At 34.7% G+C, this 24,257-nt stretch overlaps 1 long non-coding RNA gene across 1 annotated transcript; it reads left to right on the forward strand.

The window, feature by feature from the left end:
• The first annotated feature begins 2,897 nt into the window (after positions 1-2,897).
• On the forward strand, positions 2,898-22,690 carry LOC123663905. The gene is made up of 3 exons (XR_006744719.1): positions 2,898-2,908; positions 4,335-4,340; positions 22,531-22,690. It is a non-coding gene; the product is annotated as an uncharacterized LOC123663905 (long non-coding RNA).
• The last annotated feature ends 1,567 nt before the right edge of the window (positions 22,691-24,257 follow it).

Below are 24,257 nucleotides of genomic sequence, written 5' to 3' on the forward strand. Positions count from 1 at the left end.
ATAACAACCGGGACCGACGGCTTAACGTGCTCTCCGTACGTGTAGATAATACAATATTATTTAAATATGAATATGGCCAAAATAGGATTACACTGATATGGATTAGATAGATTATTATCGCTTTGTACTAAATTCGTATTATAATTTGAAGGTAAATAGTTTTGAGAATACATTAGGTATCATATATACCTCCTGGGATTCTTTGTCTAAAATAGGTCGGCAAACAAGCGTACGGCTCACTTGATCGTAAGCGATTACCGTAGCTTATAGACGTCTGCAAACCCAAAAGCATCGCAAGCGCGTTGTTGACTCTATCCCCAGTTCCCCCCAGGAGCTCTGTTCACCTTACTCACCAATAAGAACACAACACTGCTTGAAAGTATTATTATTTAGCTGTGATCTCCTGTAACGTCGAGGTACCCAAGTCGGGCTGCTACATATTTTAAGCAGGAAATTTCCTTCTGTGCCTTACTCCAGTTAAAAAGAAAATTAAGATCTTCAGAAGGGTATCTAAAGAAAATATTTCCACAATAGCGACATTACTAAAGTAACATTAGTAATTTTATCAAGACATTTAATTTTAATTAGGTTTTTTTTTTCTATTAATTGTAAAGGTTATTATGTAAACAAGAAAAATAAATGTTTATGGGTCGCAAAATATTACCTCAAATAAAGATTTATATATTTATTGACTAGGTAGTAATTTATTATATTGCAAACAGATATATATGTACACATACGCTATTTCTGTACATTTGTGGTGACCCTCAATAGCCGCTCTGGTGTAGTATGCGAGTAGTCACCTAAAACAACAACAGTTTGCGAGTTCGATTCCCGCTCGGGATGGATATTTGTATTTGCACAAATATTTCTTTTATTTATATAATTAGTCCTTGTGTGTCGCCCCCGTGCCTCGGAGAGCACGTTTAAGCCATCGGTCCCGGTTATCACAAATACCTGATAGCGAATTAAGCTCATATCCTTGTCTAACATGGAGAAATAGGCCTATGCCCAACCCTGGGATGTTACAGGCTAAATTTGCGTACCATTTGTAGTTTAAAATGTATGGATACGTTCAAATTTAGGTACTTTTGGTTCACCTTAATTGTACTACGTATAGGTATGATTATTTTGAGAAAGTTAGATATATTATGCATTTTTTTATTATTATTTATTAAAAACATAATTAATCTAAAATCGAGATTAATTATCCCGGTCTTAAATAGGACTTAGAGTTTTATGGCCAAAAGTTCACGGGTAACGTCCCTTAGGAAATTGGGAGGGGGTGTTTGTTTAATGGAGAAAGTAATGAATGGACGGAAATAGGTCAACTATGGAGCAAAATTTACATTGGGTATGGTAACTTAAGAATCTCATAGGCTTTGCGTTTTAGAAAGAATATTCTAAGTAATTTTTCGAAGAAAATAAATTGTCATCACCAGTCTTTATATACAAGACTTCCAAATAATAATATGTATTATTTATACGCTATATACATAATGGTGAAGAGAGTATAGTTTTTAGTTTGTTGCGGTTAGATCTATCAGGAAATCCTCAATCAGGAAGGGATCTTGCTCACAAGTTGGAGCAACTTGACTAGAGGAAGGTTCATTTCGAGTTCTCAGGTTGTATTTCTTTGATAAGCAAAACAGCCAAAGATTCAAAGTTTCCGCGGATTTCTGTTAGCAAGAATAGGGTTAAAAGGGCGCTTGCGATGCACCTGGATTTTCAGGTGTCCATAGACTGCGTTAACCATCAAGTTGATCATAAGCTTTATTTTTAATCATAATGGTACGAAATAGTATCCTACTTTTAATTATATTTTTAGAACTAAGTTCCTTACGGCAGGCTTGACATTTGGCTGGGCGACCGAACCGAAAAAAATGTTATACTAAAACCGTAAGAGAAATATAAAACGGAAGTGACGTAATATCAGTCACACGACTGTATAATATGACGTTTGTAAAACTAAAATATAACTAATTAACTTTTTTTTAACATTTATGTAATTTTATACTGTCGACAAAAATAAATAAAGACATGTTATTTTATTTCACTTAATAGTTTGAATTATTATTATTATTTTGTTTGATTTATTTTATTTTACGGTATTTGTTATTTTTTAAAATACTAAATTTCCTAAATACTTTTATGTACTTAAATAAAAACCAATCAACAAAATTAAAAAAAAAAAACAAGAATTAGAAAATATATATAAAATTCAACATTTTTTTTTCAAATTATGTTGCTTCAATACCATCCGAAGGAACTTCGTTCCTACCTGGTGTCCCATGACACCACATAATGTAAAATATCTTTACGTAAATCTAACCATTGTCAAAATTAATATATAAGATTTTTTATGTATATATATATACACACATATATATACGGTCGAATTAAGTAACCTCCTTTTTTTTGAAGTCGGTTAAAAATATATACAAGATTTAACATTTGAAATGAGAGTATTCTTTTTTTTTCAGAGCAAAGTAATAAAACGATGTCGAATTGTATAATGAGTGCTACGTGATTGGCTTTGAATAAGATAATTCTTAGAACTTTTTGTTCACGACCTTGACGTCGTTGAAAAAAAAAATTGTCTGAATTCTCGAGATCCAACTTAACCTTTTTAGTTTCATAATTGAGTTAGTAGTGAACTGCTGTTGAGACTACTAAGATCTATTTTTACCAGCGAAGGAAGAAAGAGGGTTGTGTGTTAAGTATTAAGAAATGAATTTCTTAACTATGCATTCATAATATCATATTTTTGAAGTTTTCTTTTATTGTTTAGTTAAATAATAAAACTAATTAATAGTTTAAATTTAAAAAATCGGACAGAGGAGTGTTTTAGGCTATAAAACATCACCATATGCCCCATATATGACTTCACTTTAGTGTTTTGCCCATAGTTACCACGGTGGGCAGGCGGGTTGGTGACCGCAGGGCTGGCTTTGTCGCATATATATATATAAAACACCTATATTTACATACTACCATATCTATCTACTCACACATGCCTACTTCTTTTGTATTATTATAGCAAATTATTTACTTATTTTTTGTGAATGTGTTTTATTACTCATCTTTATTACATATTTGTATGGTAATGAAATGAAAACATTTATTTCGCCATTTCGTGCTTGTATATACTTACATAACAAAATGAAAATCGGAGTCATGGTAGCAAAAGTAACTGAGGATTTCAAAACTGTTACATTTACTGTACATTAGGTACATTACAAAATAAATGTATCCAGTGGTATATATGTATATATATATAAAATTCCATAATGTAAATATAAACAACAACATAGGTAGGTGTATTCGAGTTTTCCAGCATAAAAATAATAAAGGTTTCAGCCGCAGAAGCTTTCAAGGGGTGAAAGGTATTCGTTCTAAATGTATATTCCGTGATCCATCAGACCTCCATTGGAATATTTAAAATAAACAGGTATTTCCCTTGACTTGAATATAAATGATATGGAAACGTTCGCCTTCTTCAAAATTTAGTTTCATTCAATGTAAATTTTAGTCAAATTGATTTCACTTACTGAGTAACTTAATACGTATATTTTGCTCTGTATTATGCATGTATTGTGATTGATTGTCTTTATGTATTAACATATTAACTTCCAAACGCCATTATAAGATTGTTTGGGTAAGCGTGTAGTTGCTGGCGCAGCGCCATCTATCTTTCCTTTTTGAGTTTTGTTGCTCGAGCCTCGTCAAAACACTGATTGTATCTCGGATAAATCTACGTTGAAGTATCGGCATCAGTACAAATTAAAGATTCAAGAGGTGACAATCTTTACTCAAGTATAATAACTGAGGTAGGGCACAGCAGGAAATGTCCTGCTCAAAATCTGGAACAGTCCGACTGGGGAAGTACCTCGATCTTACAGAAGCTCACAGCTAAATAATACTGCTTTCAACCTGTGGTGAGTAAGGTGACCTAAGCTCCTGGGGGGATTAATAATAATAATAATAAATACTCTTTATTGTACACCACAAAGAAACATTACAAAAAAAATTTGGGGGTAGGGTTTGGGTTGGTGGTATGGATTGGGGTTAGGATTGGTCACGCGCTTGCGATCCTTCTAGTGTTGCAAGCATCTATAACCTACAGTTATCGCTTACCATCAGGTGAGCCGTACGCTTGTTTGCCGACCTAGTTGTTTAAAAAAGAAAACTGAAATCGAAAATTTTCTGCTTCCTTCTTAAGCTATAAAATACTTGTGGTTTCTCGTATCTTATACATTATAAGATACATAAGTTATCCAACCTCGTCAGGATTTTCATCCACATTACTAACCACGGCCCACCCATTGCTAGAGAACAGAGTTATTTAGCTTTGATTTTCTGTAAGATTGAGGTACTTCTTTTGTTGGGCTGCTCTATAATTTGAGCTGTGTGGCTACGGCATTAAAGAATATAGCCACCCCCGTCTCTTCCCGTGGGTGTTGTAAGAGGCGACTAAGGGATAACACAGTTCTACTACCACTTTGGAACTTATAAAGCCGACCGATGGCGGGATAACCATCCAACTGCTGGCTTTGAAATACACAGGCTGAAGCCGGGCAACAGCGTCTTCGGTACGACAAAGCTAGCCCTGCGGTCACCAACCCGCCTGCTCAGCGAGGTAACTATGGTCAACACACATGAGTTCGGGCCATTTTTGGCATGAACTTATGGAGGCTTATGTCCAGCAGTGGACTGTAATAGCTAAAATGATGATGATGATGAATGATAATTTCACCACGATATTTCCCGCTATACGATTTGTCAATACCAATAGCAGTACCTCCCACTTCATTAATAGATGCAACCACACAACGGATATAGCTATTACACCACAATACAAACAAGACCGTATCGGTTCTAATGACTTTCAAATTAATATTGATAACGCTTTTACCTTATATTGATACTATTCACAGAATGACAATAGACGCTATTCTATTGAATTCTGTCTACATAGTATCTTTAGTAAGAGGGTCATAGGTATGACCTCTCTTGACTATTTCACTACCCAATAACCCTTTTCAACTATCAAAGTTTTTTGGGTATTTGTCGGTTTTCGTATGTAAAAGAGGGTTATTTGATATTTTTATACTTTAGTACACTTTCAAAGGGTATCAATGATACGTGTTCAGAGTTGGAGAGTCGTTAACGTATGCGATACCTCTGTCAAACGTTAAGTTTCAGAAGGAAAGAGTTTGACTCGCCATCTTTTGGATATAATTTACTGTTTTCTTTTCGTTTTTCGTGCGACCGCTTTGGTGTAACGACACGGTAGCCGTATTGGTGGTGCCTAGACACCGACGGTCGTAGGTTCGATTCTCTTTTTTTTATATTACTAGGTCGACAAACAAGCGTACGGCTCACCTGATGGTAAGCGATTGCCGTAGCTTATAGACGCCTGCAACACCAGAAGCATCGCAAGCGCGTTGCCGACCCACTCCCCAATCCCCTCCCCCCCCCCTAGGAGCTCTGGTCACCTTACTCACCAACAGGAACACAATACTGCTTGAAAATAGTATTATTTAGCTGTTACCTGACCTTACAGAAGTAAGGTCGAGGTACTACGCCAGTCGGGCCGCTCCATATTTTGAGCAGGAAATTCCTGCTGTGCCCTACCTCAGTTAAAAGTTCTCGCTCGGAGTGGATATTTGTGTTTATAGAAATATTTATTTCCGGTCTGGTTGTTAATCCTTGTGGGTCTCCCCACCGTGCCTCGGAGAGCACATTAAGCTATCGGTCCCGGTTGTTATTATGTACCCCTGATAGCGATTGTTACTCATAGTAGGGAATTTATCCGCCAACCCGCAGTGGAGCAGTGTGGTGAATTAAGCTCCAATTCTTACATGGGGAAAGGTATGCCCAGCAGTGGGATGTTACAGACTGAAACGACATAAACCTATTTAAAAAACTTGAACTTGTTATATTTGTAACACTTTATTCAGTAAGCAAGTTATGTGAAGGAATTAAACATTAAATAAATATTTAATTTGAAAACTATTAACATTACGCAAAATTACTTTTTTTTACATGCTTATAATAAACCTTATTAGTAGAGAATATAATAATTATAGAAATATCAATTGCTTTTTTTTAATACTTTAATAATTTATTTTTTTATTAATAATAATCACAAAACACAATACATACAAATGCCTATTATTATTTGTATCACACCATTAAAAAGTAATTTGATCGAATAATTATAAAAGCTAATAACAATATGGGGTTTGAAGTAATTATACGAAGCAAACAAGCGTTGACGCTAACAAAACACTGGTCTTAATATCGATCGTCTGACTTTCGATCGCCCTTGGCCCACTTCCCCTAATGTAGTATATCAAAGCACGTGCGAAACTTGATTAGAACCATCTAATGACAAAGGGAACAGACGTTAGTATTTAGTAGTTCGTATTAAGAATTTTTTAAACACTTTTATTGTAAATATTCTGTTCGTAAAATGTTAAATGATTTTTAATTAATGTGTAAAATTAGTACACTTACACACTAATTATGAAACATGTAATAGAAAAAAAAAAATCAAAGAATGTAACAACTTTTTCGGATTTTATCGCGGTTTATTAGGTTTTTAACCGACTTCAAAAAAGGAGGAGGTTCTCAACTCGACTGTATTTTTTTTATGTATGTTACATCAGAACTTTTGACCGTATGGACCGATTTCGACAATTTTTTTTTAATCGAAAGGTGGTGTGTGTTAATTGGTCCCATTTAAATTTATTTGAGATCTAACAACTACTTTTCGAGTTATATCTAATAATGCGTTTTTACTTGACGCTTTTTTCGTCGACCCACGTTGTATTATACCGCATAACTTTCTACTGGTACAACAATTATTTTAGATGCAGTCCTCCCGTGACCATGCTTGCTGTAAAGTATCCGAAACGTCGGGCATCTAAAAAACTTAATAAAACACGATGAAATCCGGAAAGGTTGTTTCATTACAATGAGTGAAATTCGAGTAAATATTAGAAAACAATATACTGTCTCGTTTGTATACAAAAACCGGTATTATAATTAAAAAATATATATTCTTTATAAGATTTTAGATTAACATGGTTACTTCTATTATTAAAACTATTCATAAACGGTATATTTACCATGTTTTTTATTTTCATTTTGCGAAGCTCGTTTCGACAATAACTGCGAATGTCTCGTTCACGAGACTGAAATTTGCGGGTAGACTTTGACGGCTCTAGCAATGTCCATACCGAACTACCTCCTTTCTCGCACGTTTGCTGCGTAAGCACCGGTCACCACTACCATTGTTTTATAATTATACGTCAAGCAATGTAATGTAATTCAAACTAATCGCGTGTGCAAATATTCTGCGCAATCGATTAAAGATATATGTAATAAAATTGAGTTGCAAGATTCCACCCTACCTAACATATACACTAACATACATTGCAAGTTAAATAAAGGCTTTAAAAATGGGACAAAACCACAGTTGAACCCGATGACATAGACATAGCATAGTAAATGTTTTATTTTTTTCGAAAATTAGAAGTGCGTGACAAGGTTATATAAATTATAAAGAGACGTGGGCTTTGTAACGTCTTTCATAAAGATTAACACTTTTTTTTTTTTTTTTTTTTTTTTTAATATATAGACTAGCGCTTGACTGCGATCTCACCTGAAGTCAAGTGAAGATGCAGCCTAAGGTGGTGCGCGCTTGCCTAGAAGATGCCTATTCACTCTTGATTTAAAGATACCTAAGTTATAGTTCGTTGGAAAAACGGAAGCCGGAAGGGCATTCCAAATTTTAGCGGTGCGAATTAGGAACGAGGAAGCAAATCGTTTAGTGCGAGATCGTGGGATTTCAACCACATAGCGGTGCAGATTCATGCGATGCCTTGCGGTTCGGTGGTAGAAAGGTGATGGTGGAACCAAATTGTATAGTTCTAGAGCACACTCTCCGAAATATAACCTGTAAAATACCGACAAACAGGCAACCTTGCGCCGATGTTCGAGACTTTGAAGTCTAGAGCGAACCAGCGATTTGTCACCGATGAGTCTTCTGGCGCGTCGATCGACAGAATCCAAAGCAGCGAGCTGGTACTTGGCAGAGCCATCCCATAAGTGGCTGCAGTACTCCATACACGATCGAACTTGTGCTTGGTAGAGAGTAAGAAGCTGTTCCGGTGTGAAGTACTGCCTGACTTTATTGAGGATACCAAGTTTCTTACCAGCAATTTTTGCCTTGGATTCTATGCATTGTCCGAAGTTCATATTAGACGAAATATTTATGCCTAGAAGATCAATACTATCGGTGATCGGAACAGATACACCCCGGAAAGTTGGGGCTAATGGGAATGGACTCCGTTTAGCAGTGAAAAGACACGCTTGTGTTTTGGAAGCATTAAATTTGACTAGGTTGGCGTCACCCCAATCGGATACCTCTTTCAAAGCCAAATTCATGCGTTCAACCAGGGCCTCTCTATGCTCATGAGTTTCAGCCCCACCAGCTCGGGGACCGGACACGTATCTCTCCGTAACAGTGCTGTCATCCGCGTATCCAAAGATACCGGGCCTGAGGAGGTCATTTATGTGAATCAAGAAGAGGGTTGCAGAGAGAACTGATCCCTGAGGGACACCGGCATTAACCGCCATCAACTCAGACGAGGAGCCATCTAAGACCACCCGAAATGATCGTCCACTCAGGAAATCTGATATCCAGTCACACAAGCTCGGGGGTATTCCGTAAGCTGAAAGTTTGCTCAATAGGCTCTCATGCCAGACCTGGTCAAATGCCTTCGACTTCGACTTTTTTATTGTACGCTAAATTGAATTTGTAATAATTTTAATTAAATAATTTTTCGTAGTTATTTTTAAAGAAGATAATATGCTCTTTGAACTACCCGTAGCTTTTCATTGAACATTGTACTATTTAATTATATCTGTAACATATAGTAACACTGTAATTATGGTTACATTATATTTAAAAATATGATATAAAATCATAAATTTATTAGTTTTTTATTCGTACTTATAAATGGAATTGTAGTATACGTGGCCTATTTAAATGCCTCTTGTGCATCAAAAATATTTATGTAATAATGATTTACCCTCTTTTTCAAATGAATTAATAATAAATGGAAAAATGAAAAACATAAAAATATCTGTATCAGAAGTTCATGTTACAAGACAGTAGATGAAAAAATAACAAAGCATTCAGAACGGAATCGTGACTGGAAAAGCACGTTTTAAAACTTGAAAGCGACAGCCAGATCGATACAGTTTTATACATAGCTTAGACCTTACTCGATGACCTGAATACTGGGTGTATTTTGGTTACTTAACCTTTGGACATAGATGTTAGACAAATGCTTTTATGATTACTAGATTGTACTTTTAGAAATGTCTTTAATGTACAGAATTAGACATGTTATATACAAATAATTAAAATTGGAGTGTCTGTTTGTAATATTAAAATAATAGCTTTTTACTAAATGCATATGGATGTACCATATACCATAATAACATTTTTTACAATTTTTGTCTGTCTGTCTGTCTATTTGTTCCGGCTAACTTTTGAAACGACTGATTTTGACGGGACTTTCACTGGCAAATAGCTGATGTAGTAAGGAGTAACTGAGGCTACTTTGATTTTAGAATTTATTTATTTTATATCTCTGCAAACTAAACAACATTTTTTTTTCATTCTAAGCGGACGAATTCGCGGGGACAGCTAGTGCTATAATAACATTATAAAGCTAAAAAAAATTTTGTTTAAAACGCGCTAATCTCAGGGGCTATTAGTTTTAATTTAAAAAATCTTTTTGTGTTGGGTAGCCCATTTACCGATGAAGGCTATAGGCTATTCTTTCCTCAAATTAACGCGAGTGAAAGGCGCAGCTAGTTATGTGTATAAAAATGGAAGAGATAAATATTTGACATCTTAAATTACAACTCATTAAATGATGCAAAGGCGACCTTATCACTACTTCCAGTCCTTGGGTAAGTAAAGTTTATATATGTACTATAATTGGTAGTGTATAGTAATAAAACGAGCAAAAGGTCTTCAATATTCATATACTAGAATATTACGTTGCTATGTTTGGTTACAATAAAAATTGACAAGCTTACTTTGATTGTGGATCAAAAAGTATAAGTAACTAAGTAAAAAATTAAAGCGCTGTAGCGCTGGACAATTAAATTGAGCATTTGAAATTAACAGTAGTAATAACATGCCGAATTAAAGCATTGAAATTTGATGGAATAAATTGTTGCTTCATCACGCTGCGATTGTTGTTTAGTTATTAAGTTTTGGTAACAATTGATATTTGTGTTGATATTTGTCGAACGATTGACAAGGTTACAACGGACTTGGCAGGGGTAGGTGATTGTAAGTAGTAATGGTAAGTGGTGGTAGCAACGGTAATGATTTTAACCATTATTAGTACTACTATATTTATCTATTCAATATTTTTTATTTATTTCTATAGCTTTACAAACGTTTGTCTTTGTCCAGGCTATTGTGTTATGTGTTATATGGACTCTAATCCTGCTATTTAGAAAGAGTAACTACGGAGTTTCTTACCAATTCTTCTCTGCAGAATTTACATTCTTAATCGGTGGTAGCTTTACTTTTAACTATAATAAAATCGATTTAAAAAATATAATTTTAATTTGTAAAATGACGTAATTTTTGATTGTGAACGATTTTATTTAGTTGTTCGGTTTTAAATAACCTAATAATAAGAGTTTATCTTACCACGTCGTGATATACATTCCAACATGCGCAAAGAAGCTATTAATATGACAGCATAATATTTTCAATTAAAATCGTAGGCGTAAAAAATAATTACATTCCATTATTATTCCAATTTAAATCATAGGGTGTGTCAAAGCATGTAAATTGTACGTCGTTTTGTAATTAAATCTCGTACCAAAAAACTGTTTTGTATTCTAAGCAACCCATTGAAAGATCGTTCATTTATTTGCTTTTCTAAGATATACGAAATTAATTCATGAACCAGATGACGTGATTTTTTATTTAAAACATTTCATAAAATATTTGATGACTATAAATCTATGAACGATTCTTGTGAATTCAAGAGAATATAAAAAATAAAATATTGTTTATGGAAAAAATTTACTGTTTACAGAAATAAAAACTTTTTTCTGCATAAATTAAATCAAAGTACAATTTTTATTTGACTGTTTTCAATTTTATTTACTGACTGACTAACTGATACTCGGGTTTTCTGGTAAATTAACTTAGTAAGACGCAGGGAGCAAAAGGATTTTTTTTTAGTATTTCAAAATTCAATATATTAATATGAAAACTTGTTATCTACACTACGATATAGTCACTTGATTTAATGTTTGAAATTCGGCGAATAAAAATATTTTGTAAGAATTATTTAAATAAAATGTGTCATGTAGGAATGGCGTGACTTTATTATATTTAGAAAAAAAATTTGTTGTGTTTATTAAATTTTCTATTAAGAAAATTTAACGTAATACCTACGTAATTTTGTTGTGTTTATTAAATTTTGTATTAAGAGAATGAAACATAATAATTAAAGATAATAAAACAGTCAAAAAAGAAATAACATGGTATATCCCTTTTGAATAAGAACCTTTCGAATAAATATGCACAAAATTTGCTGGCATTACTCGATGTTCCGAAAAGAGAGATATGAAATTTTTTTGCCAAACATAATCTCATTGTAAATGTACCTTTTGAATCTTTAACGAAGTGCGTTATATGGTTATGTGAAAAAAATAACGTAAAGGAATCGATACTAACTATGGTTTGGGCCTGGAATACTAACGAGGATTTGGACACAGTTGCTACACGGCTTCACATTTTTTAAAATTTTTTGCTGGCTGTTTGTTGTATACGGCTTGCTCGAAAAAATACAGGCGTAAGTTTTGACAATACTACTATTATTAATCTATATCTCTACATCTATACAAATAAATAAAATTGGAGCGTCTGTTTGTAATTGAAATAATTGTGATTGCTCGCAAACGAAAAAAAAACCGACTTCAATTACATCGACAAGTAATACAACGTAGATCGACGAAAAAATAGTCAAGCAACTACGCGTTATCAAAGATTACTCAAAAAGTAGTTATCAGATCTCGATAAAATTTATATGTGACTACATGATAAACATCAGCTTTCGATTAAATTAAAAATTATCAAAATCGGTACACCCAGTAAAAAGTTATTACGGATTTTCGAGAGTTTCCCTCGATTTCTCTGGGATCCCATCATTAGATCCTGGTTTTCTTATCACGGTACCAAACTAGGGATATTCCCTTTCCAACAAATAAAAATTATCAAAATGGATACATCCAGTAGAAAGTTATGCGGTATAATACAACGTAGGTCGACGAAAAAAGCGTCAAGTAAAAACGCATTATTAGATATAACTCGAAAAGTAGTTGTTAGATCTCAAATAAATTTAAATGGGACCAATTGGCACACACCACCTTTCGATTAAAACAAAATTTGTCGAAATCGGTCTACCTGGTCAAAAGTTCTGATGTAACATACATAAAAAAAAATAAAAAAAAATACAGTCGAATTGAGAACCTCCTCCTTTTTTGGAAGTCGGTTAAAAAAACCGCTCTTTACCAAATGCTTATGGACGTAGGTATACACGGTACATATACCAAAATAGCATTTTTTAGAATTTTCATCTGTCTGTCTGTTTGTCTGTTTGTCTGTCTGTTTATTCTGCTGCAGGCTGCACTGATTTTGACGGGATTTACATTGGCAGAAAAGCTGATGTTTTGAGGAGTAACTTAGCCTTTTTTATTTTAGAAATGTATTTATTTTATACCTCTGCGAGCTGACTTTTTTGTTAAATCCCACGCGGACGAAGTCGCGGGTATACCTGTTAAATTATAGAGGCGAAAGTATGGGAGGATGAATGAATGTTCTTTACTATTTCACATAAAAACTATTTAACCGAATGTAATGAAACCTGATATGTAGAAAACTAAAGATATAGAATTATACATTAGCTACTTTTTATTCCGAAATTGAAACGAGATCGCACATTACGCCGTTAAAACTGCGGGGCGTAGTAATCTATACATATAATAAAACGGTAGGAAAGTCAAAACTGTACATTGAATATTTTTTTTTTGGCTTGTCATATACCAATTGAGAGTTGGGAGAGTCTGGCACGTCAAAGATCGGAATGGCGTCAAACCATTCACAAAAGTGTCGACCGTTTTGAATCTGCGCGTCTAGAAGACCTTGATGCGAAACGCCAAGTACGGAAGACTAGGCCAAAACCCTCCTACTTTTACACATACGATTCGGCAGGCCAACTATACTGTGCATCTTGCAACCGAGTCTTCAAATCTAAATTCGGTTTCGCTAGCCATATTAGAGTCCACCAGCGTAATTTATTGGAGTCGCCGTCACCGGATACGGTGTGGACGACATCATCATCATCACTTTTTATTCCGAAATTGAAACGAGATCGCACATTACGCCGTTAAAACTGCGGAGCGTAGTAATCTATACATATAATAAAACGGTAGGAAAGTCAAAACTGTACATTAAATATTTTTTTTTTAAAAATACTTGGGGTGTGATCTACAATCGATACCGAAGCCAAAAATACTGCCAAAAGTACTGCATGGATATACTTCAAATTTGGCACGAATATTATTAAGAAATCGGGTCAACATATAGGCTACATATTACGCTATCACCTACGGGTAACGAGCAGTGAACCTTTATTTCTTCAACGCATTCTGTAACAACGTGTAATCTAACGAGACATATTTGAATATTGTTGTTATTATGTTAATAACCATGTCATAAACAAGCTTCAAAAGACATTCAAAGTCAAAGACATTCTGTAATAAAGATATAGCTGATACAGCATTGCACCCGTACAAAGCCGGGGCGGGTCGCTAATAAATAATAAAAAAAAAAAAAACTTCCTACTCACCGAATCTCAGAAGGATGTGATTACTGCGTCAGGGTTCTGAAAAAAAAATACAACCATCAATACTCAGACCGTAACAATCATAATATGTATTACTTACATCAACATTTATCATGTATGGTAATCAAATCAGCAACTGCTAGAATACCAGTTTGTTTCAGTGACTAGGCACTGTGGTTAGTGCGTCCCACCTGTGCGTTAGTGTGACCCATTGGTCAATATCGTTTTTTTTTAAACTGTAATTATGTAGTTTACACCGGAAGAGTGAAATATATACATACAGGTTATAAATCAATAAACTGCTTAAAAGGAGACTTCATTTTGAAGAAATAAAATATATTTTTTATTTATTTTACATTACAGAATATTGGGCAGAAGCCACGCGTTCATCTTGGTCATTTAACTATTTGTGTAGACTTTTCCGAATTTCTTCGCGAATCTTTATCGCCTTTAAAACCTCCTTAGGTTAATCTTAAAGCCACAGCTCAACGGGATTCGCGAAGATAATTATGGTCCCCGATTTCTCCAAATCTCTAAAATTGTTCATGAATGTAAATTAACTTAATCTAATCTGAACGATTTAAATAATATTGAATATGGAGATTGAATATTGAACCTAATTATGTTATTTTAATTTATTTGTAAGAAGGTACACGACGATGTTGGTGATGATCAAACCGTCGTGGACTGATGTCTGACCATCTTGTGTTGTTAGTGTTAAGACCATTTTAGTACAACTAAAATAAAGAAAATAGCATAATTGTGGTCTAATGATAAAAGATACGTGCTACAGTTTCAAATATGAGTTAGAAACAGTAAATTCAAGTTTTTGTTACTTTTGAACACTTGTCTTAGAAGGAAATACTTTAGTAGGTCAATGCATGGTTTGGAAATTATTTTGAGGAATGTATGTCCACTAACCATCCTTAAAAAAATGAGATGTATAAATATCCTATTCTTCTTTTATAGAGAAAGATTAGAGCTGGATTTCTTTTTTATATAACTAGGTCGACAAACAAGCGTACAACTCACCTGATGGTAAGCGATTACCGTAGCCTATAGACGCCTGCTAGGAGCCCTTCCCCCCAGGAGTTCTGGTTACCTTACACACAGGAATACAACTTTGCTTGAAAGCAATATTATTTAGCTGTGTGTCTTCTGTAAGGTCGAGGTACTTCGGTAATCAGGCTACTCTAGATTTGAGAAGGATATTTCCGGCTGTGTCCTACCGCAGTCGTTTAAGACTGTGACTGTAAAACTTTAATTTATTCTATGACGATAAAAAAGTAAAAGTGACAAGTGAGTGTAGAGAATGCTAAGATGGATGTGTGGAGTAACGAGGAAAGATCGGATTAGAAATGAGTATATAAGGGGAAGTTTGAAAGTAGCACCCGTGACAGAGAAAATGAGGAGCAATAGGTTAGCGTGGTATGGGCATGTAATGAGGAGGGATGAACGCTATGTTGGTAAAAGAATGTTAGGGATGAATGTTGAAGGACGAAGAGCGATCGCCAGACAAAAAAAGCGATGGATGGATTGTGTGAGTGAGGATATGAGAAAGAAAGGAGTAAGCACTGAAGTGACGAATAATAGAGAGGAATGGAAGAGGAAAACATGTTGTGCCGACCCTACATAAGTGGGATTAGGGCAGGAAGATGATGATAAAAAAGTAAAAGTATCTAAGATTTTTATTTTTGTGTTACCCACATTAGGAATTCTAAACATTTTTGAATATCATATCAAAAATTGACCGCTCCAGCGGGGTTCGAAGTGGGTAACACAAAAATAAAAATCTTAGATATTAAAACTAGCACGGTGTCGTCTCCTGTCAAAGATTTTCATTGTAATATGAAACTTTGAATAGTTACGGGTTTCTGTAAAGAGCTCACTATAGACGGCGCCACGGTTCGCTTAAACCAAAATTAAAAATTATCGTATCGAAAATTTCGCTCGAGCGGGTGCATCGTTCCATAGCTTAATTGGCTAGAGCGCCGACACGGTAAGTCGGAGACGCGGGTTCGAACCCCGCTGGAGCGGTCAATTTTTGATATGATATTCAAAAATGTTTAGAATTCCTAATGTGGGTAACACAAAAATAAAAATCTTAGATATTAAAAATAGCACGGTGTCGTCTCCTGTCAAAGATTTTCATTGTAATATGAAACTTTGAATAGTTACGGGTTTCTGTAAAGAGCTCACTATAGACGGCGCCACGGTTCGCTTAAACTGAAATTAAAAATTATCATATCGAAAATTTCGCTCGAGCGGGTGCATCGTTCCATAGCTTAATTGGCTAGAGCGCCGACACGGTAAGTCGGAGACGCGGGTTAGAACCCCGCTGGAGCGGTCAATTTTTGATATGATATTCAAAAATGTAAAGTAAAAGTAATAATAATAATAAAAACTCTATTATACACCAAGAATAGGCATAATTACAAAAAAAAATAGGAGATAGGTACAACTAACGGTCTCATGAGAGTAAGTCCATAGATGGTATAGGTTTACAGTTTTGATTTACATATACGAAGCATACAGGCATAGAAAATAGTGTAATACATATCATATAAAAGTAAAGAAAAATAATTATGACAGCGAAATTAATACACGAAAAAAGAGGATGCTTGGAAAGCTTCATGATTAAATAAAATTCTCCTCAGCTCGTCTAAGTAGCTTTATATGTGTTTAATACACACGGCTATAAAAGCTGTTATTGGCTGGATTAAACTTATCTCCTAGATTTTTTTGCGTTTTTTATGTTGCTAACTAAATGAACGATAATGGACAGTTTTTATTAAAAGAGTAGGTAAATGCGGAGTTTCTTTTCAGTTCTTCTCTGCACAATCTAAAATCCAAATCGATGGTAGATTCATACCAAACACCATTTTTTTTTTAATTTTTAAATAGTGATTGAAAAGTGCTTTTAAATTTTTTTTATTTTATTTTGGCACGATCGTTCTGAAAGCATATTTTTGATTATTTCGTAGAAGTTCATAAACTTGTTTTCAAATTAGTTTGTGTACTATTAGGAAAGAACTTAGTGTTGAGTAAATTCTTTTTAAGAACATTATTTAAGTTCTAGATCACACTTTAAATAAGTATTAGAAACAAATTTAAAATAAAGACAATTAAATAATTACTATTATATCGCCTGACCTAAAAGTCGGCTTATTAAAACTAAAACCTTGACCTCTTTACAAGTGTTTTTTATCAAATCCTGTGAATAAAAATGTATAGTTACAAATGTTTCTTTATAATTTTTTTAAAATAAGAATTCTCTGTAAATAAAATACATTTATGTGTTTGGCATTTCGATCTGTTACAATATTTTATATATATATATATATTAGCGATATATATGTCGTTTCATCTTTGTTGAAGAAATCGCAAATCGATCGCGACGCGATCACTAACCAAACGCTTGTTTAAATTCTTACGTAGTTAGTATTTAAAATATCCTCAAAAAATGAGTTGCTAATGTTCTTGACTAGCCCCTTTGCGCGGTTCGCAGTGACTCTTTCTGCTCTAGGGGCTACAGGCTCAGGATGGCAATGCCAATTCTGGGTGTAATGACTATATTATTTATAAGTATAAGCAATAATTAATTTAATATATTATCAGCATGGTGTCGTCTCCTGTCAAAGATTTTCGTTGTAATATGAAACTTTGAATAGTTACGGGTTTCTGTAAAGAACTCACTATAGACGGTGCCACGGTTCGCTTAAACCGAATATAAAATCATTATATCAAAAATTTCGATCTAGCACATCGGGTACATCGTTCCATAGCTTAATTGGCTAGAACACCGACATGGCCAGTCGGAGATGCAGGTTCGATCCCCACTGGAATGGTCGATTTTTGATATGGTATTACAAAATATATGTCACTTTTTTATCCCAAAGGTGAAATGTAATGTGACTTTTTTGTGTACAAATTCAACTCGAACTTGACCGGTTTTTTAAAGGCCATGAGCGAATTAAAAAATTAATTGATTTTTTTTTTCAAACAAAATGAACACTTGTTCACGACACGTGTTCTGAATTAGTAAATTGGAAATTCGGCTGAAACGAAAATAGGTTCTGAGTTCATGAATATTTAAGTTAAAAAAAATATTCTACCAATTACTCTAATAAAATATATTCATTTACTAAAAAAAATATGAAATAATATAATGTGAAATGGAAATGTGATTTTTTATAATTAAAAGAGAAAGAGAGATCTCTTTGTTTGACCTGAAGGTTATTACATTTTTTTTTATAGGTATAATAATGTTATTCGATAATAATTATTTTTGTGTTGCCAGAATAAATTTTTCATTATTTTTAATCTATGTCTGAGATTATAATAAAAACGAGTGTGCTTTAGATTCTTTAGCTCCATCTAACTTATATTTCCCTCTCAACTTCCGTTCGCCCGATCACACTTTTCGTAATGCTCTCGTCACGCATTCACCATTTTACTCCCTTATTCAAGCGCGTGTAAAGAAGTTTTATTTCAAATATTGCCTTTTTTACTTTAGTTTCTAATGATTTTATGCAAATTTTACGTCATTCGATCTCTATTCACGACGACATTTGTATTGGCCATATCTAGATGTCTGTCGTGGTCTGGGTGTGATGGTCTGGGTGTTTATACTTGTTTATGTGTGTATCCGGACCTCCGATATAACATAAAATCTTACTAGGGACCGTTGAGTGTGAAGCGTTTCTTATTTATTTATATAAATGACTTAGTAAAGCAGGTAATATAAACCTGTTATTCCTATGTGTCTTTACGTTTTTTTTTAAAGTTACTTCTTTGGCGCGTCAGAGAAATATGATGACAGTAAATCAGTCACAAAAAACTGACACCCTGAAGTTATCTAGCCAACGAAGAAGAAGTTAGCAACATGAAATTAAATAGCCACTTCTTACGTGCGTACACACACACTTTTTTGTTTTAACTAATTAATATAGCGTAGTTTTTGTGTTAAGACCGTGTACAAATTAAGTTAAGGGTTCTTATTTTTTTCTCTTTTTCGTATATTTTCTCGAATAATAAAGCCACATGTATTTTATTCGTTCACGAGCGATAGCAGGGGTCATTGTTATATAGTTTTCTTGGTATTTTCCCGTTGTCTCAGATCGTAACACGTTAGCGTGTTTGTTAGGACAAAGGCCAAAGGGATTTTGAAAGACAGCGATGGGTTAATCTTGAGTTCAAGTGATGTTTTTTTATTATTATTCAGTGAGCCGTCGATCAGCAATTGATTATTTACAGACTGTAAAGATTCATATACCTATACCATTCATGTCTCAAATGTCACTGATTCATTAATTAGACTAACCCGTTGGCGCAGTTTGTAGTGACCCTGCTTTCAGCTCCGAGGGTTGTGGGTTCGATTCCCACCCCGAGTCTGGGTGTAATATAAATATTTATATATATATATATATATATATATATATATATATATATGTATGTATTATCTATAAGTATGTTTATCGAAAAAAAATATGTAGCTATATACCAGTGGGCAGTTACCTTATAACACAAGCATTAAGTTGCTCACTTTAGGAACAGGCGACCGTGTGTGTATTTTGTAAATATTTATTTATTTTATTGATTTATTTAATTTAGTGACTGAAACTTCAGAATCTATTAAATCAATGAAGTTGAATGAGTTTTATAAATGAGTTATATAATTTATATTATATTTCTAAATTAACTATGAAATATATTTAAGGGAATCTAGCCGGAAAAGGATAGAACAGAGAGGGGGGAGGGGGTTAGTGTTATGTTATTAAATAACAAAAGTAGTCAACCTTCTATAATTAAGATACATTTAGCATAAGACCTTACGCGTTTCAGCCTGTAATATCCCACAGCTGGGCATAGGCCTCATTCCCTTTTTAGGGGAAGGATCGGTGCTTAATCAATGACGCTGCTCCAATGCGAATTGGCGGATGTATTCCCTACTATGAGTAACGATCGTTATCAGGTGAACATGATAACAACCAGGATTGACAGCTTAACGTGCTTTCCGAGGCACGGTGGAGAGACCCACAATGATTGCAGAAACACCCATACCACGGCAAACATTTGTATGGCCAATACAAATGTTTGTCATGTGCGGGGATCAAAACCACTAGCGCAACAGTTACAAATTGGTACTGTTACCTTTGCGTCAATGCATCGTCTAAAAATAAAAACTTATATCCATATATAATTTCTAGTCAATCAGTAAGAAAAATCCCAAACGGAATATAAATGAGCTAAAATCTTTTATATAAATTTTTCAAGTAAATAGGTTCATGTTGCGGAATATCGACCTTCTCGTAATTGAATTTCCCTTACGCTCCTCAAAAATTGTGACACAACGGAAATTCCACAGTGGGAGCAAGTTCGCACGTCAATAGCATTGCGATTTTTTTCCGCAATATCTGTGACAGTAAAGGTGACAAGAATAATATTTTTGTCACAGATTCTTGGTTCACTATTGGAATTCAACAATGCAAAACGTTAGATAAATAATTGTGTTTGCTAGCAAACGAAAAAAACCGACTTCAATTACATCGGCAAGTAATACAACGTAAGTGGACGAAAAAAATTAGCAAACCCACAAAAAATATATATACGGTCGAATTGAGAAACCTCCTCCTTTTTTGAAGTCGGTTAAAAATACACATGTACTCGAGTACAACACGAGACGGGTACTGAATCCGTTCGAATGGAAAGTAGAGTCACTGCCTACTGTGTCAATGGGCTAGAAGAAGTGGTGATTAATTCAAACGTTTAGTAATTCATAATTCTATAAAGCAACGAGTCATTTAATTATTTGTCAAACGTCAAAAGCAGCAATAGTAATTATTTTCCTTAATCATTGTGCTGTCATTGTTAATTGGGCACAAAATACAAATAACTGTAATTAAAATTTTGTATTAAATTGACGAGAAACTTGAAACAACAATTTTTAATGTTTTAGCTGAGTTCAAGGGATGTTTTGTTGTCACGAATTTGAGAATATTATTTTTATCATTTTAGTGAAAAAATAAGTTATTATTTTAAATAATAATTAATAATGCCTACTATCCCTACTAATATTATAAATGTGAATGTAAGTTTGTTTGTTACGCTTTCACGCGAAAACTACTTAACCGGTCATCATGAAACTTTGTACACATATTTTTGGAGATATTAGAGGTAATATAGGATACTTTTTATTTAAAAAAATCAATGCGAGCAAAGCCGCGGGAAAAAGCTAGTAACAGTATCACAATTGCGTTGCTCATCTTTCCTCCGCTGTCTTGTGTTGGCTACCTTCATGTCGGCTACTTCCCTACTATAGATTGTGAACAAGATATCACTCGCTAGCATTGCTGCTGTTTACAATACGATAGACTTAAAATATTCAGTGATTGTCAATGTGGTTATATATATATGTTTAGTCATAGGGATACACATCCTAATTATCTGTCCGGTAATTGTGGTATAGTATACGGGTATGTGACCCCGACTATTATTATTATTATTCCCTATTACTGTCCTATCCCTTACCCTCTGGGCAGTAATATCCTACATTTTCTATTCCCCACACTAACTTACCAATCTTCCTTTTCACACCACCTATCCTTCCCTTTCCCTATTCCTACCCTCTCCGCCAATGTAGTTATACGTATATATAACATACGATTGGTTTGAAATAATTATTTCTGTAGAACGATATTACTATAATTACGTTATTACATATTTAATGAAGGTTCGATCGATATTCTACACCACTTTGGGCTATTTTAGGATTTTTGACGTAGTTCCATGTGTTTTCATAGTGCTTTGTCACGCTACTGTGTAATATCTTGTAATATCCAAAGTTATCAAAATAAATTTTAGGTAGTACCCATAGATGCGACGCGTTGACGCAACGGTCACAGCACTGGTTTGTGGCTGTCGCGCTGGCGGTTGTGGGTTTGATCCCCGCACATGACAAACATTTGTATTGGCCATACAGATGTTTGCCGTGGTCTGGTTGTTTGTGCAGTCCTTGTGGGTCTCCCCCCCGTGTCGCGGAAAGCATGTTAAGCCATCGGTCCCTGTTATTATCATGCGATTAGCGATAACGATCGTTACTCATAGTATGGAATATATCCGATAAGATGCAGAGTGACATCATCATCCGACATCTCTACGTAGCGTCAAAGAATCAAGCCGATTGGATAGAATCTTGTCGCCGGCGATTCGAGCCGCCTGGCATTGAACGCGGTCAAATGGAAGGAGCAGATATTGGGGCACCCTAGCCCATAGGTGAGAGCAGTATTCCACGTGGGGCTGGATCCTATCTTATATAATTGTAGGCGGTGGCAAGGCATGAAATACTGCTTCGCCCTACTGAGCACACCAAGTTTCTTCGAGGCTAGTTTAGCCTTTTCTTCCAGGTGACCACGAAATTGCACATTGCTCGATATGTCGACGCCAAGTATACCAACACTGGCCGAGGCGATTAGGGGAGTGCTTCAAATTTGAGAGGAACGACGAAGGGTAAGTTTTTAGCGGTAAACGCGCAAACTTGTGTCTTATTGGGGTTAATCTGGACTAGAAGAAAGAAAGAAAGAAAAGTTCTTTATTGGCCATTATCATTTAAAATATTAATATTACAATTAAGTTAGAAGGCCAACCAGGTCTCTGCCTCAGCATTGCTTAGCAGCAAATTGTTACTGCTAAGGCGCTGCTCTTCCGTCAGAGCCTGCATCGGCGACTTCAGACGCCAAACGCCACAAGAACATAATGTGCTTAATAAAAAGAGAATATAAAATAAAAATCAACGAAAGATAGACACGTAAAAAAAAAAAAAACTTAATAATGATGAATGAATGAACTAGATTAAGTCGCCCCCATTGCGAGACTTTAGCTAAAAGAGACTTGATTTCAGACACAAGTTTGTTTCGACACTCATCGACTTATTCCCGAGAAATATTAGGACAGCCTGTGTACAAGGCATCCCCGGTGCTGTCGTCCGCACTGTGTGATTGTAACCTTATTTTTCGCAAGCGGCTGGAACTATTTGGTTGAAACTTTCTGTGCATATTTCAACAGTTTCATGGTTTTTTGAAAACACAAATAGACTCGGTAGGTGGCGCTGTTGTCGGTATTTCTACAAACTTTATTTGCTTAAGAGAAAATTAATTTTGATCGGTACTCTTTAGGGGGCGTCCATAAATTACGTGAGGTGTTTAGGGGGGGGTTCGGGTCAAATCTCATCTGAGCATACGTTGTAGAGAGGGGGCCCTCGGTAAATATCACGCATTTTTTTCTGATTGTAACAAAAAAAAATTATACTATTTTGGTCTATTTAATCCAGATTTTACATGCTTAAGATTTAATCTTAAGCGTAATCGTTATACGATTAAGATCATTCACTAATTCGTTCGAAACAAAATAATTTCATTCATACTTCGAAGTTATACATCTACTGACTGTCAAACCACCATATTTTTTTTTTACCAAATAGCTCAATTTAATTTAAATTTACGGTACAGTGTAGCCCACTACTTTGTTTTCGCGTCACTCGATCAACGATGATACAATAACAATTCAACGCGTTTACGTAAGAAACCCACATTTTGAAAAATCTCACGTGAGATTGGGGGATGGGGTTGAATAAAATCTCACGACATCTCACCAGGGGGGGAGGGAGGGACAGAAAATTAAAAAAACCTCACGTAATTTATGGACGCCTCCTTATTGCCTAGACAAAGATTAGAAGTTTAATGTGAAGCTGGTATACCGGGCAGGACAACGTCTGCCGGGATCGCTAGTACTTAGTAAATTACTTTGAAACTGATATGTATACTATATGTCTAAAATATTATGTACAGCTAAAGAGATTATCTTAAGGAAATTCTCAATTAAATTATTTGTCATGAAAATACAAGAACATACTTTTAAATGATACTTAAATATAATAAAAATTATTACATATATTATAGACTGCAGAGTGGTTTTCGAACGAGGTCAAAGCAGTATGTTAACGGATGGATTTTTCAAGAACTCGGGTGTTTAAAGTGCTTTTGATAAATGTAGTTCGAGATAATTGTTTGCTAGCAAACGAAAAAAAAACCGACTTCAATTATATCGACAAGTAATACGACGTAAGTAGAGGAAAAAAATTAACAAACGCACTAGTCGTCACTACGATTTTCGAGGTATTTTCATAATCTGTTCATAAACGACGAAGTTATCCCCGAACATACATAAATAATATATATATTTATACGGTCGAATTGAGCAACCTCCTCCTTTTTTGAAGTCGGTTAATAAATGAAA

The sequence above is a fragment of the Melitaea cinxia genome, chromosome 21, assembly GCF_905220565.1.
Source record: "Melitaea cinxia chromosome 21, ilMelCinx1.1, whole genome shotgun sequence".
Lineage (NCBI taxonomy): Eukaryota > Metazoa > Arthropoda > Insecta > Lepidoptera > Nymphalidae > Melitaea > Melitaea cinxia.